Consider the following 13,169-nt stretch of genomic DNA (forward strand, 5'->3'; position numbering starts at 1 on the left):
TTTGTGATAAGTTCCTATGGGACCAAACTGCAAAGGTCATCGGTCCTTGGGCTTATACACTACTTAATCTAACTTGAACTAACTTACGCTAACGACAACACACACATCCATGCCCAAGGGAGGACTCGAACCTCCGAAGGGGGTAGCCGCTCGAACCGTGCAAGGCGCCTCACACCGTACGATTACCCCGCACGGCGTACTGGAGGCAGTAAAGTGAAGTATTTAAGTATTTGCTTTAACAGCGATTTTCTTTTTACTCAAATAGCAGCATAAACTTTAGAAAAATAACTCGATAACTAGCATCGAACATTAGATCATCTTATCGACGCATAAATCGAGCCAGTCAAGCGCGGTTTCTCTTTTTATATGAACATTTCTTAAATATCGAGTCGTGCCCCACTCCCCCAAAACCACACGCCACCACCAGACCGCCACACACCTGAGCGACAGACACTCCGCACCTCCTGCGGACTCAGTGGTGTCTAGGATCCCTGAACAACCCCTTCTCTCCCACGGGGCGACGCTCACTGCGGTTTATCTTTGGCCGCACCCTGAGAGCTAATTCAGTTTTTTTTTTATTTTATTTTCGAGAGAGACGTGATACGTGTGGTGCGGGGACAAAGCGCGTCGGCGCTATCTGGCTGACAAATTACGGCTGTCGCTGTCGCCAGCGCGGGCTGGCGCGCCAGTTTTATTGCGGCGGCGCAGCTGGCGCGCACCTCCGATAGCAGATAGCCGCCCGTCGCTTTATAACTCATTCCACAGCCGCCTTGCGCCTCCATAGGACGGCCGACGGCCTACTTGTTCACAGCAGCCGACCTGCCTCACACGCCACGCCACCGGCGGTAAATAAAGAAAACAATTCTCTCACGCTGCACTACTAAATAATGACCTTCTCATGAAATATCCCTTGTGCTAGAAGTAAGAGGTACGGTCAGGCAGCGGGAGATTGTAATTTTATAGTCACTTATGTACAATTAATAACAGGCTCACAAAAAACTCTGAAACAAGATTTATCGGTCCAATCCGAAACAGGAATATATGAAAACTTACAACAAATCCGAATCCGCGAAGGAAGTATTTCTAGTTACAAGGTTGTTACAAATGACTGAAGCGATTTCATAAATTTACTTTAGCTGCATTGATTGACATACAAAACGCAACATTGATACAGAAAAACTCAGCAAGTTTTGTACTGTTTGCAGCAGTGCTTCATATTTCTGCCACGACAGTGCGCAGAGACGAATTGGGCAAGATGGCGACGGGGGCTGAGAAAGCGTATGTTGTGCTTGAAGTGCATTCACGTAAGTCTGCTGCAACAGAGCAACGACACTTCAGAACGAGGTTCGACGAAGTTTCATTGTCAGGCAACTGCAATCGGCGACGGTGTGGTATCGATTGCAACGAGAGACACCGACGACAGTGCACTCTAGCCGGTGCTGTCGAGGTCTACGAGCTCCGCGACTGCTTCAGCCCATTTTCATCAGGTGCAGCCAGCCAGGACACTTCGCTTCAGCATCGCACCTATGTACAAAGTTATGTAATCGTTTATCACCTTGTTTTTGCACCAGTAAACCACGTTCTTGCAGTACCGACTTGTATTACCTTTTTCCGTTCCTACCCACGCGCCGCCTCCCAGGCGGGATACAAAAGACGGTATGCTCAGTTTAAAGCTCCAAGAGAAATTAACGTGTCGGCCTACAGTGAGTGAAGAAACATTTGACCGCGTGCGAGCGAGCTTCACAGGTGGCCCACAGAAGTCGAGGAACAGAGAAAGTGGAGTACTGCAGATGCTGCAGTCTACCGTTTGGAAGATCTTAAGAAAACGACTGAAGCAGAAGCGACCGCTTGCTATTGGTTAAACCTCTGACTCCCGAAGACAAAGTCAGACGCTCTGCACTTTCAGCAGAGTTGGAGCAGCGTCTGGAAGAGGATGGGTTTTGTAAGACACTCATCTTCAGTGATAAGGCAATATCTTTTATAAATGACACAGTGAACAGGCACAATGTTCAGATATGAGAATCCCCACACTATAGTGCAACACATTCGAGATTCGCCGGAAGTTAATGTGTTAATGTGCAGTCACACGGTTTAAAGTTAACAGTCCCTCTTTCTTCTGCAAACAGACAATTGCAGGACACGTTTACGTGGACATGCTGGAAAACTGGCTCATGTCACAACATTGCGGATTTCATCTACCAACAGGATGGTGTTCCACCCCACTACCATCATAATGTTCGTGAGTTCTTAAACAGGAAATTGAAAAACCTCTGGATCGGTCACAGTGAGGTTTATGGTCTGCAATTCATGTCATGGCCTCCACGATCTCCCGATCTAACCACCTGTGATCTTTTTGTGTGGAGTTATGAGAAGGATTCCGTGTTTGTGCCTCGTCTACCGATAAATCTACCAGAACTGTGTGTGAACTGGCATCATCAGTTTTTTTGAACAGATTGATAGTGACGTGTTTCGCCGAACGTGAGAAGAACTTGATTATCGACTTGATTGCAGAAGCAGTAGAGGGAAGTGTTTATTTGGACTAGAGAATGGGGGCCGCGCAGGATTAGCCGAGCGGTCCAAGGTGCTGCAGTCATGGACTGTGCGGCTGATCCCGGCGGAGGTTCGAGTCCTCCCTCGGGCATGGGTGTGTGTGTTTGTCCTTAGGATAATTTAGGTTAAGTAGTGTGTAAGCTTAGGGACTGATGACCTTGGCAGTTAAGTCCCATAAGATTTCACACACGTTTGAACATTTTAGATAATGGGAAAATAACGGGAAAGGATGGGAGGGAAATTTGTGATTACCAGCCCCACAAGGCATTTTGGTAATGCAATGGTGAAAGTTGAAAATTTGTGGCGGACCTGGACTCGATCCCGGATTTACCGCTCCTCTAGAACGGTTGTCTTAACCGTCTCGGCCATCCAGACACGCTTTCCGTCCGACCCAAATTCTCAACATGTCGCACGCTGTAATGCAGCATCTTTCGTCTTTCAACCACCTATTCGCAAAATATTGATTGCTGTAGGAGTTCAGACACTGAAGCAGATTGGTTGGTTGACTCAGCCGGTCCCGGCGGCCGAGCGGTTCTAGGCGCCTCAGTCTGGAACCGTGCGACTGGTACAGTCGCAGCTTCGAATCCTGCCTCGGGCGTGGATGTGTGTGATGTCCTTAGGTTAGTTAGGTTTAAGTAGTTCTAAGTTCTAGGGGACTGATGACCTCAGATCGTTAAGTCCCATAGTGCTCAGAGCCATTTAAATCTTTTTTTTATTATTTATTTATTCGGAGGAGGGGACCAAACAGCGAGGTCATCAGTCCCATCGGATTAGGAAAGGATTGGGAAGAAATTCGGCCGTGCCCTTTCAAAGGAACCATACCAGAATTTGCCTGAAGCTATTTAGGGAAATCATGGAAAACCTAAATTAGAATGGCCGGCCGCGAGTTTGAACCGTCGTTCTCCCGAACCCATGTCCAGTGTTCCAACTACTGCGCCACTGGAACGGACGTCGCACTCTTACAGAAAGTTATATATCTGAGTGGTGTCTGTTTTGTGTGACTTGTCAAACAAATACGCTTGTAATATGTCAGAAAGAAGGTTTGACTTTTAGTTTGTATGTGCAAAGTCGTGTGGCTTTGTTAAATAATACTCAGCCACAGCAAATCTATGAAGTAGCTTCAGTTATCGCTTGCACATAACTGACCATTAAAATTTCAGCTCTAGCGATGATTGCAAACAACGAAATTTTATTTATTATATGCAAACAACTGTATCCTTGCTGGGCGTCGAGATGCGGCTACTTCATTCCATGCTGCTTCAGCTCTATACCAGATGTCATAAACTGCAGTGGCTGACGACTGGTGACATGCCAGTCTCTCTACGTCTACCAGATGTTTTAAATGGGTGAGACATATATAAAACGTGCTGGTCAGGACAAAAGCCGAACACCCTACATTTCAATGTACGTTCCAACAGCACGGGTAACATGGAGTCTTGAGTTAACTTGCTGAATAAAAGAGGGTGCAGCTGCCGGCCTGAACACATCAGAAATGTAACGCCCGATGTCGAAATTATCCGACAGTGACTCTACAAAACATACCATAGCACCAGATTCTGGGCCTGTTTGACGCCGACGAAAGCAATCTGGAAAAGTTCCATTGTGATGCTCTCCACAGAACCGAGAGTCGCCTGAATAAAGTCGACGTGGTGCCACTTCTTGTCCAGTGCTGTCGCTGCGCGCACAGCTGTCTGTGTGCGTCCCTGCTATCACATTGAGGGAATCCGCAACAATGGCGACTGTGCAGACAGTGTGGTCCTCCAGACCTCAATGCAGTCACCGCGTAGCTCCTGCAGGCGGGGGTCGCTCAGGTATTGTGTATTGCTAAATTCATTGATCGTATCGCCAGATCCTGACCAATGTGATAAAACGGAGCCTCGGTAAGTCACAATTCAGTCGCTGTCGAATTTCGAGATGTGCTGGTTGATGTTTCTGCTTTTTATGTGAGTTATCATACGATCTTCTCACAAACAACATTAAAATAAAGTTTCTGGAAGAGAACCACGCTATATTATTTTTTCGCATAGTGGGCGATTCAGCTGCTTCTACCGCTGGCATTTTATGCAACCCGCAATGTTATATCACACCAAGCACGAGATTTTCATGTCCTCTCGCTCTCTATGCGCAAACTATTGGCCCTACAGAAAAAATGAACAGGGCCTTTTTTACAGAATATTTAATGTAGTTAACCTTTGAACAGCTTTCGCTGGAAGCCATGGTTTTCGAGTTATTAGAGAAAAACATACAAAACTGATCTTAAAACGTACCTCTACCCCCACACTCATTCATCACCAGTCGATATTTCTAGTATGTTGTTCGTGCAAGCGTGGAGAGCGGTTTCGCACGCGTTTTACGCAACGCGAGAAATTCCTGCAAGCGAAACTTAAGCATGTGAATGAAGCTCGCAGATCGCCAAAGGTTGTCCACGCCTAAGCTACAGTACGGAGAAAAGAACGATAGAAAAAGCAGCGAACGGGCGAAGAGATATCCGAAGGATTAAAAGTGGCGTTTACGTTAAAAAGCGCTCCCTAGTTGGGCACAACAAAAGGCAGTGTACTTCTGTCACAGTTTTGCCTAAAATTTTAACCTACTTCCCGTTCTCCGCTATGGAAAGTATAGTACACTGAGGCTGATGAATCCAGTTGAAAGCTACCACAATAAAAAAAAAGCGGTGGCATATTGCTAATTCTGTGTTCATATTCGCTAAGGGTATGGACATGCTGGAAACATGTTACGCTCATTTGAGTTGAACCAACGTTTATCCCATTAGTTCTGGATGAACACATCTTATCTGTAGAATTGATACTACGCCAATAGCGATTACTTTTACGATGTAGTGATGGTGGCAGTGATCCTCGTTTGTTATTTCTCTCAGTCTGACCAACAAAAAGGTGATTTGTCTGTAAGCTGACTGCAGATTTGACAAACGCGGTTTTTCAAGTTGTTTACGATCTGTACTTCGGAAAAAAGGATGTTTTTCCAGGATACAATGAAGTTTCTTTGTGCCTTCTAGGCTAATGCCTACTTTTCTTCAGATTTAATTTGTTTCATAGACAGGAAAGGAATTTCTTCCGCTGATGTGGCAGTTCATTTGTTTTAAATGAATCAGTGATTGAAACGTAATATATCGTGTATTTCTTTTTCTTTTTGTTTCAGGTGAGGTGCCCCAAATTTGAACATAAGATCGACAGACGCCGTGTAAGTAATACAGTGCATATTTTTTGGAGTAGGTGTAAGTCTTGAACAGGATGCAACCACAATACCAGCTTATATAGTCTCGGGTACTATTTTGAATATTAATCAACGTGCAGCCAGTTGTTTACCATTTATACGTCTTTTTCTATGATTAGTGACGAGCACCTTACTCTCAGATTACGGAGTACAGAAGTAGATGGATGGAACTTTAACAGTGCCAACCTTTTATTTACAACTTACATAAAATTGGTAAATGCGTCATGTGGCACTGCTAAGAGTATTCTACGACTTCCACATCGTTGGCAACCGGTTAAACACATACTGGTCACTACTTTCAAGGACAGTAAAACTTTGAAACTAGTACCTATTTTGTATAAGTTGTAAATACACTCGGGAGATACAAAAAAAACGACGCACGACGAAGGAATTATCCGAATGAGACAGAAACCGGTAGATGTGACGTAGTTGTACAAACAAACAAATAATTACAATTTTAGAAAAACTGGATGATTTATTCAAGGAAAAGAGCTTCACAAATCTAGCGTTCGGCAAACCCTACATTTGCGGACAAGGTTGCCATGTGTGTCTCCAACTGAGAATGTTTGGAGCATTATAGGCAGGCCCTCCAAACATCTCGGGATTATGATGATTTAACGCGCCAGTTGGACAGAATTTGGCTCGATATTCTCAAGCCGACACCCAACAACTCTATCAATCGGTACCAATCCGAATTACTGCTTGCATAAGGGCCAGCGTTACACGAACGCGCTATAGACTAGCACCACTTCTGAATAAACCGTGCTATTTTTCAGAAATTTTAAGCATTTGTTTGTCCGTAGGGTTTGGCAAGCACGAAGACAAGCTGTAGAACTCTCGCCTTGGGTGGAAGGGCGTTATCTTACTGGAATGTAAGTGCTCTAGAGTGTTGTTGCAACTGTTAAAGCTCCAACGTTCGTAGATGTCATTGTGGAAAATCTACGACAGTGGATTAATACATTACTGGCCATTAAAATTGCTACACCACGAACATGACGTGCTACAAACGCGAAATTTAACCGCCAGGAAGAAGACGCTGTGTATGCAAATGATTAGCTTTCCAGAGCATTCACACAAGGTTGGCGTCGGTGGGGACACCTACAACGTACTGACATGAGGAAAGCTTCCAACCAATTTCTCATACACAAACAGCAGTTGACCGGTGTTGCCTGGTGAAACGTTGTTGTGATGCCTCGTGTAAGGAGGAGAAATGCGTACCATCATGTTTCCGACTATGATAAAGGTCGGATTGTAGCCTATCGCGATTGCGGTTTATCGTATCGCGACATTGCTGCTCGCGTTGGTCCAGATCCAATGACTGTTAGCAGAATATGGAATCGGTGGGTTCAGGAGGGTAATACTGAACGCCGTGCTGGATCCCAACGGCCTCGTATCACTAGCAGTCGAGATGACAGGTATCTTATCCGCATGGCTATAACGGATCATGCAGCCACGTCTCGATTCCTGAGTCAACAGATGGGGACGTTTGCAAGACAACAACCATCTGCACGAACAGTTCGACGACGTTTGCAGCAGCATGGACTATCAGCTCGGAGACCAAGGCTGCGGTAACGCTTGACGCTGCATCACAGACTGGAGCGCCTGCGATGGTGTACTCAACGACGAGCCTGGGTGCACGGCCGGCCGAAGTGGCCGAGCGGTTCTAGGCGCTACAGTTTGGAACCGCGCGACCGCTACTGTGGCAGGTTCGAATCCTGCCTCGGGCATGGATGTGTGTGATGTCCTTAGGTTAGTTAGGTTTAAGTAGTTCTAAGTTCTAGGGGACTGATAACCTCAGAAGTTAAGTCCAATAGTGCTCAGAGCCATTTGAACCTGGGTGCACAAATGGCAAAACGTCATTTTTTCGGATGAATCCACGTTCTGTTTACAGCATTATGATGGTCGCATCCGTGTTTGGCGACATCGCGGTGAACGCACATTGGAAGCGTGTATTCGTCATCGCCATACTGGCGTATCACCCGGCGTGATGGTATGGGGTGCCATTGGTTACACGTCTCAGTCACCTCTTGTTCGCATTGACGGCACTTTGAATAGTGGACGTTACATTTCAGATGTGTTACGACCCGTGGCTCTACCCTTCATTCGATCCCTGCGAAACCCTATATTTCAGCAGGATAATGCAAGACCGCATAGTGCAGGTCCCGATACAGGCCTTTCTGGGTACAGAAAATGTTCGATTGCTACCCTGGCCAGCACATTCTCCAGATCTCTCACCAATTGAAAACGTGTGGTCAATGGTGGCCGAGCAACTGGCTCATCACAATACGCCAGTCACTACTCTTGATGAACTGTGGTATCGTGTTGAAGCTGCATGGGCAGCTGTACCTGTACACGCCATCCAAGCTCTGCCCAGGCGTATCAAGGCAGTTATTACGGCCAGAGGTGGTTGTTCTGGGTACTGATTTCTCAGGATCTATGCACCCAAATTGCGTGAAAATGTAATCACATGTCATTTCTAGTATAATATATTTGTCCAATAAATACCTCTTTATCATCTGCATTTCTTCTTGGTGTAGTAATTTTCATGGCCATTAGTGTAAAAAGGTATTACAATAATTCAATTGTTGCGGCTTTCCCCTCTTGAAAATTCGCCAAGCTTTCGTAAATGTCACACAAAACGCGATGAGCACGAGACTGGCTGGGCGTGGACGTAATATTTACTTTCACGGTGGCGTCATCCGTGAGTCATTCCCCGCCGTAGAGCGGGCGTGACGGCAGCCTACGCCACGGCGGGCGCCCAGCAGCCGGCGCGGTAATCGTTACGTCACAGCGAGGTGAGCGGGCCGCGGGCGCGCCCTCCGCCGCGGAATATTTACGCGGTGAGTCAGGCGGGGCCGCCTGCTCGGTATGCGCGGCGCGGCCGCGGGGCCGGGTGCTGACGTGCGGGACCGGCACCCCGCGCGAATGCAGACGCCGCTAATGAGGCAGCACCCTCCTTGTCCCAGGTCACAGCTGACTCTCTCTGCTTCCGGCGCCAACCCTGCACACGTAATAATCGTCTCTTTCCTCCCGCCATCGTCGACCACGCGTTCCAGGCGACTATATTGCACGCGATTTCGTAACGCGTCACGGTTTCCTCAAGATCGGTTAAGGATCCAAGTCAACTCCTACCCTATCTTCTTGAGCCCGGGTCTGATCGCTCTCAGAATAGCTCCGTGTTAGATTACATTTCTCTAACACAGGGCTGGCCATACTGCGTGCGAACCCAATGTGAGGACCAAATATAGGCCAAAACTCGGCCCGTCTCGGCTTTGTCGGTCCTTCTCGGAAATAGGGCGACCTTTCTTTCAGCATTGTGGTGCAGCATGTTTCGCTCGGCATGAGTCTCTTCAGCTCGGCAGAACTGGTGGTGTCAGCGCTGTTGAAACGTCCCCTTAGAAAAATTAGTGAATTACTGTGCTGACAAACCCCTTACGTTATTTGATTTTCAAACAGCTGAGCAAAACTGAACGTGCACAGACATTTCTCTCTTTACTTATTCAGATCATCAATAAACTGACACACAATATTTTTAGCGCAACGTAATCTGACTTTCAATAATCCCTACAAAAGAATGGCCCTGACTAACAATAACCTACACCTTTCATGAATCACTTACCTCACAAAAATCTTCGTTACTCGAATTACTGTAATACAGCGAGCGCCACCATTTCCAGCTAAATAAAAGATTCTAACTACTGAAGGCACTAACTACTGATAGGCATAGTTAGCAAATGAAAGATTTTGATATAGAACAAAGAATGTATTTACCTTAATAGTGATCAAAAGTCATAATATATATATCAGTTCATGATATCCAGTATTACAAATTTACTCTCTCTGATGGACACACGTCCAGCCAACTGCCCAACATTACAATAGCAAATTCCAACAATGCAAACCCAGCCACAGGCTGCACACAGCACAGTCAGTGATTTTCATATAGAGCGCTACGTGGCGTTACCAACATAAAACCCTAAACAGCCTACTTACACTGTTTACCCTTCGCTATTAGTTCGCAATATAAAGGGCGTTCATAGGTTCAGTGGCTGCTTGCACAAAAGAAGGCAGACGATCGATCTATAGTCACAAGCATTTAACAACGAGTGTGAATGAAGAAGAAAGGGATGAGAATTCTCAATATCTACTAGGCAGTCGCATAATCAACATATAGGGCAAATTTACTGTTTAACGACACTATAACACCATCCAGTAAGAATTTAAAGATTTAGGGTGTGAAAGAGCAAAAAAAAACGTTCGACAAACGGGATTAATTGGCCTGAACATCGCGCTTGACTTCGTCCCATTTTCTTCCTATTGGCATTTCATGTAACTGACGTGTTACACGTGGCACAAAAGACAGATGTTTTGAACCACAGGTGGTGGTAGAGGGAATATTTTAGGCCGTTGTGGAGAGGGGAGATGTGAGAGAAGAAATGCTGACATGATCTACGATCGTTGTTGCCAACGCAACTTGCAACATTTAGCTCCACCGCGCAACTGTGATACAACTACTGCCAGGTTGCAGTCGACACAAAGTGTTCCAGGCTGAGCTAATACGCGACGAAGGCTACCAGCCGGCACCTTTTCTCGTGCCGCTTATAGCTCATTCTCATCTTTTTGCATGTCTTTCTGTTGTAATGTATTCAGCGACAGAATCAATAGTCAACCTTTTAAATTCAAACACTGAGTCTCGAATAATATGCTCAATCATAATCGAGGAAACGGCGCCCATTTCCGGTTACTGAACTCTTACTGGCTGGTGACTTGTTAAGTCACCCAATATACAGTGCAGCCACCACACTACCACACACAAAATGAGCTCGCCTACTGGATGTGTGGACAGGAGGAATGACCCTTCAGCGACGGAAGATGTAGTAGGCGTGAAAGCACTTTGTGAAGTGCTGATAATATTCCATTTGCACAGATGATGTGCTATGACAGAGATTTCACACGGAAATACAACAAGGATTTTGCAATAGCACATTTTAGAGACTTTTGTGTTCAAATCTGGCATGACACAATTGCAACAACTACATACACTACTCTTGTATATACGTCGCACCACACACACACCGCACATTGTAGATCGTAAAGATTGGCAACAATGATAGAGGACACGAAGTGAAACTGTAGCATCTGAGCTTTCTTTCACATTTACATTTCACACAGTGTACCGAAATTCACTAAGCTGACCTATAATAAGGTTCTAACGTTGTAAGAAAGCATTAACCAATAACAGCAGTGGTAACAAAGTATGTAATTAAGCAGATGTCTGCATTTATGCTTATGGTTTAACCACTTAGCTGTTGTGATGTTTCTGGTTTCATTCAACATATTCATAAATTTTTGCTGTCTTGTGGGTGAGCACAAAGGATGCTCTCTAGGAACCGTGTGTTTTGAATGTATAATTTGTGGTTGTAGCATGTTATAAAACATGCTTGATTACCTTGTAACCACATACCAATTTCAATTTTTAATGAGTTTTTACTTGCTGTTACACATCTGTGATTTATAAGAACTGATGAAATTTATTACCACAAATTGTTATGTAAACATTATATTGCACATTTAATTTCCTTCACTTAGGCAGATTTTATACAAAGTATTGGAGAGGACTGTGATTTTTCGTCATATTTGCCAATTATATGTGTTTTTGCTAATATTTTAGGGGTTTTAACATTTTCCTCGGTCCGCATTTTCCTCAGTTTTGCGTTTTTAAGATTGGACCGCATGAAAACGTAAAATAGGGGTTTCTTTGTATTTTGGAGGAGGGTGAGATGTTACTGCCAACAAATCGCTATGCAACATTACTTCATTTTTTGCCAGTATTTCGTATTTATTTTAGTGAGAATACTGGAGCCGTGTGCTTGCTAAAGTAGCCTTGTGCGCCCCACACTGGGGCGGTGAGTCGCCAGAAACGTCTCTACGGCCTTTTTTTGTCGGCTCACGGCCGCGTCTAAATCTCATTACCTGAAGGGCGCCTCCTTTGGGAATATGGACACTTTTCACTGAAGTCAAGGCAGCAAAACGCTCTGAGGCTTTCGAATGCTGTCCTGGCGCCTGCATCCCCTGCGGTCAGCGAACACTACAGCCGCCCCGCAGTCCCTAGAGATCCCAGAGAATAACAGCATGACAGTCTTACCGCTCTGCGTTAACATCAACGATCAAGACGCGGCACACCAGTGTGGGGGAGTTAATTGCATTCATTCTTAAAATCCGGTTCAGCCAACAGAATTGCATCGCTCTGGACAGTGTTCTTTTGCAATGGGTGACCAATCGTGAAGACACTGCTTCGCCCCAGTAACAATTTTGTGTTTAAAAATGTACATCTTCTATGCAAAGGTAGGGAAGGTTTATGTACTTTCACCTACTTTTTCATGAATTTAGGAGTAATTCCCGTCCCCCTATTGCGTGCGCATTTGGCTAACTTGACTGTGTCGGTGTTGTACACAGTGGCCAAGGGTAATCCAAACCGATTACCTTCAGCAGAAACTGTGATTTGGACTGTTACTTTTCATTTTCACATCAAATATAATCCTTAAACTTCCATTACGATATTAAGGATAATTTACTGACTACTGACTACTTCGTGAAAGCAACAGGCACTCACTCGCTAGCCTTTTATTACTACGATTTGGCTTTATTATCTAGGGAGAGTTGAATCCACTACCTCTACAAGTATAAGGTAATCGAGGGTTGCTATTAATTCACAATTTAACGACCAATCTAGGACTTTCAAGATAATGCGTTTGCCAACTTTCATGGAACGTACGCTCTCGAAATTTCATCAGCAAACCGTTATGCATAACGGCTCTCTTGTACCGTTATTCCCAAGTATGTTGAACATCTTCGTAAAGCTCCCGTTCTTACAAAACAGTCCTGTGCTTCTGCTATTGAATCTCAGCCTGTCATCAGCTTTTCCTCCGTTTACTTTAGTGAGGGCATTTACTTCATATCACTCCGGATACTTGCTACTACGTAATTTACGGTTGCTGCTGTAGTGTCATCGAACAATAACGCGTCTATTCTCCTATTTACACATAATATGTTACATTTATTTACGTTCGAGGTCAACTGACATGTATGTCGTTCACCACGTTACACAAATAGTCTATTATCTGCAAGTCTTCTCGCATTTCATTATGGTCTTCTGTCATTGCTACGTTACTGTAAACAACAGCATCTTCTACGAACAACCCCACGGAGTTTCCGACATCCACTGCACAATCTACAGGTTGTAAACATTGGCGGCCATATAACACTCCCTTGAGGTACTCCTAAATTTACCTTCATGTCTTTATATTTCGTCACCTAAGAGCAACGTTTGAGATCTACCATGCTAGGAATTCCTGAATCCATCACAAATCTGGTCCGCCACTTGATAA

This window comes from Schistocerca piceifrons, chromosome 2 (assembly GCF_021461385.2).
Source record: "Schistocerca piceifrons isolate TAMUIC-IGC-003096 chromosome 2, iqSchPice1.1, whole genome shotgun sequence".
NCBI lineage: Eukaryota > Metazoa > Arthropoda > Insecta > Orthoptera > Acrididae > Schistocerca > Schistocerca piceifrons.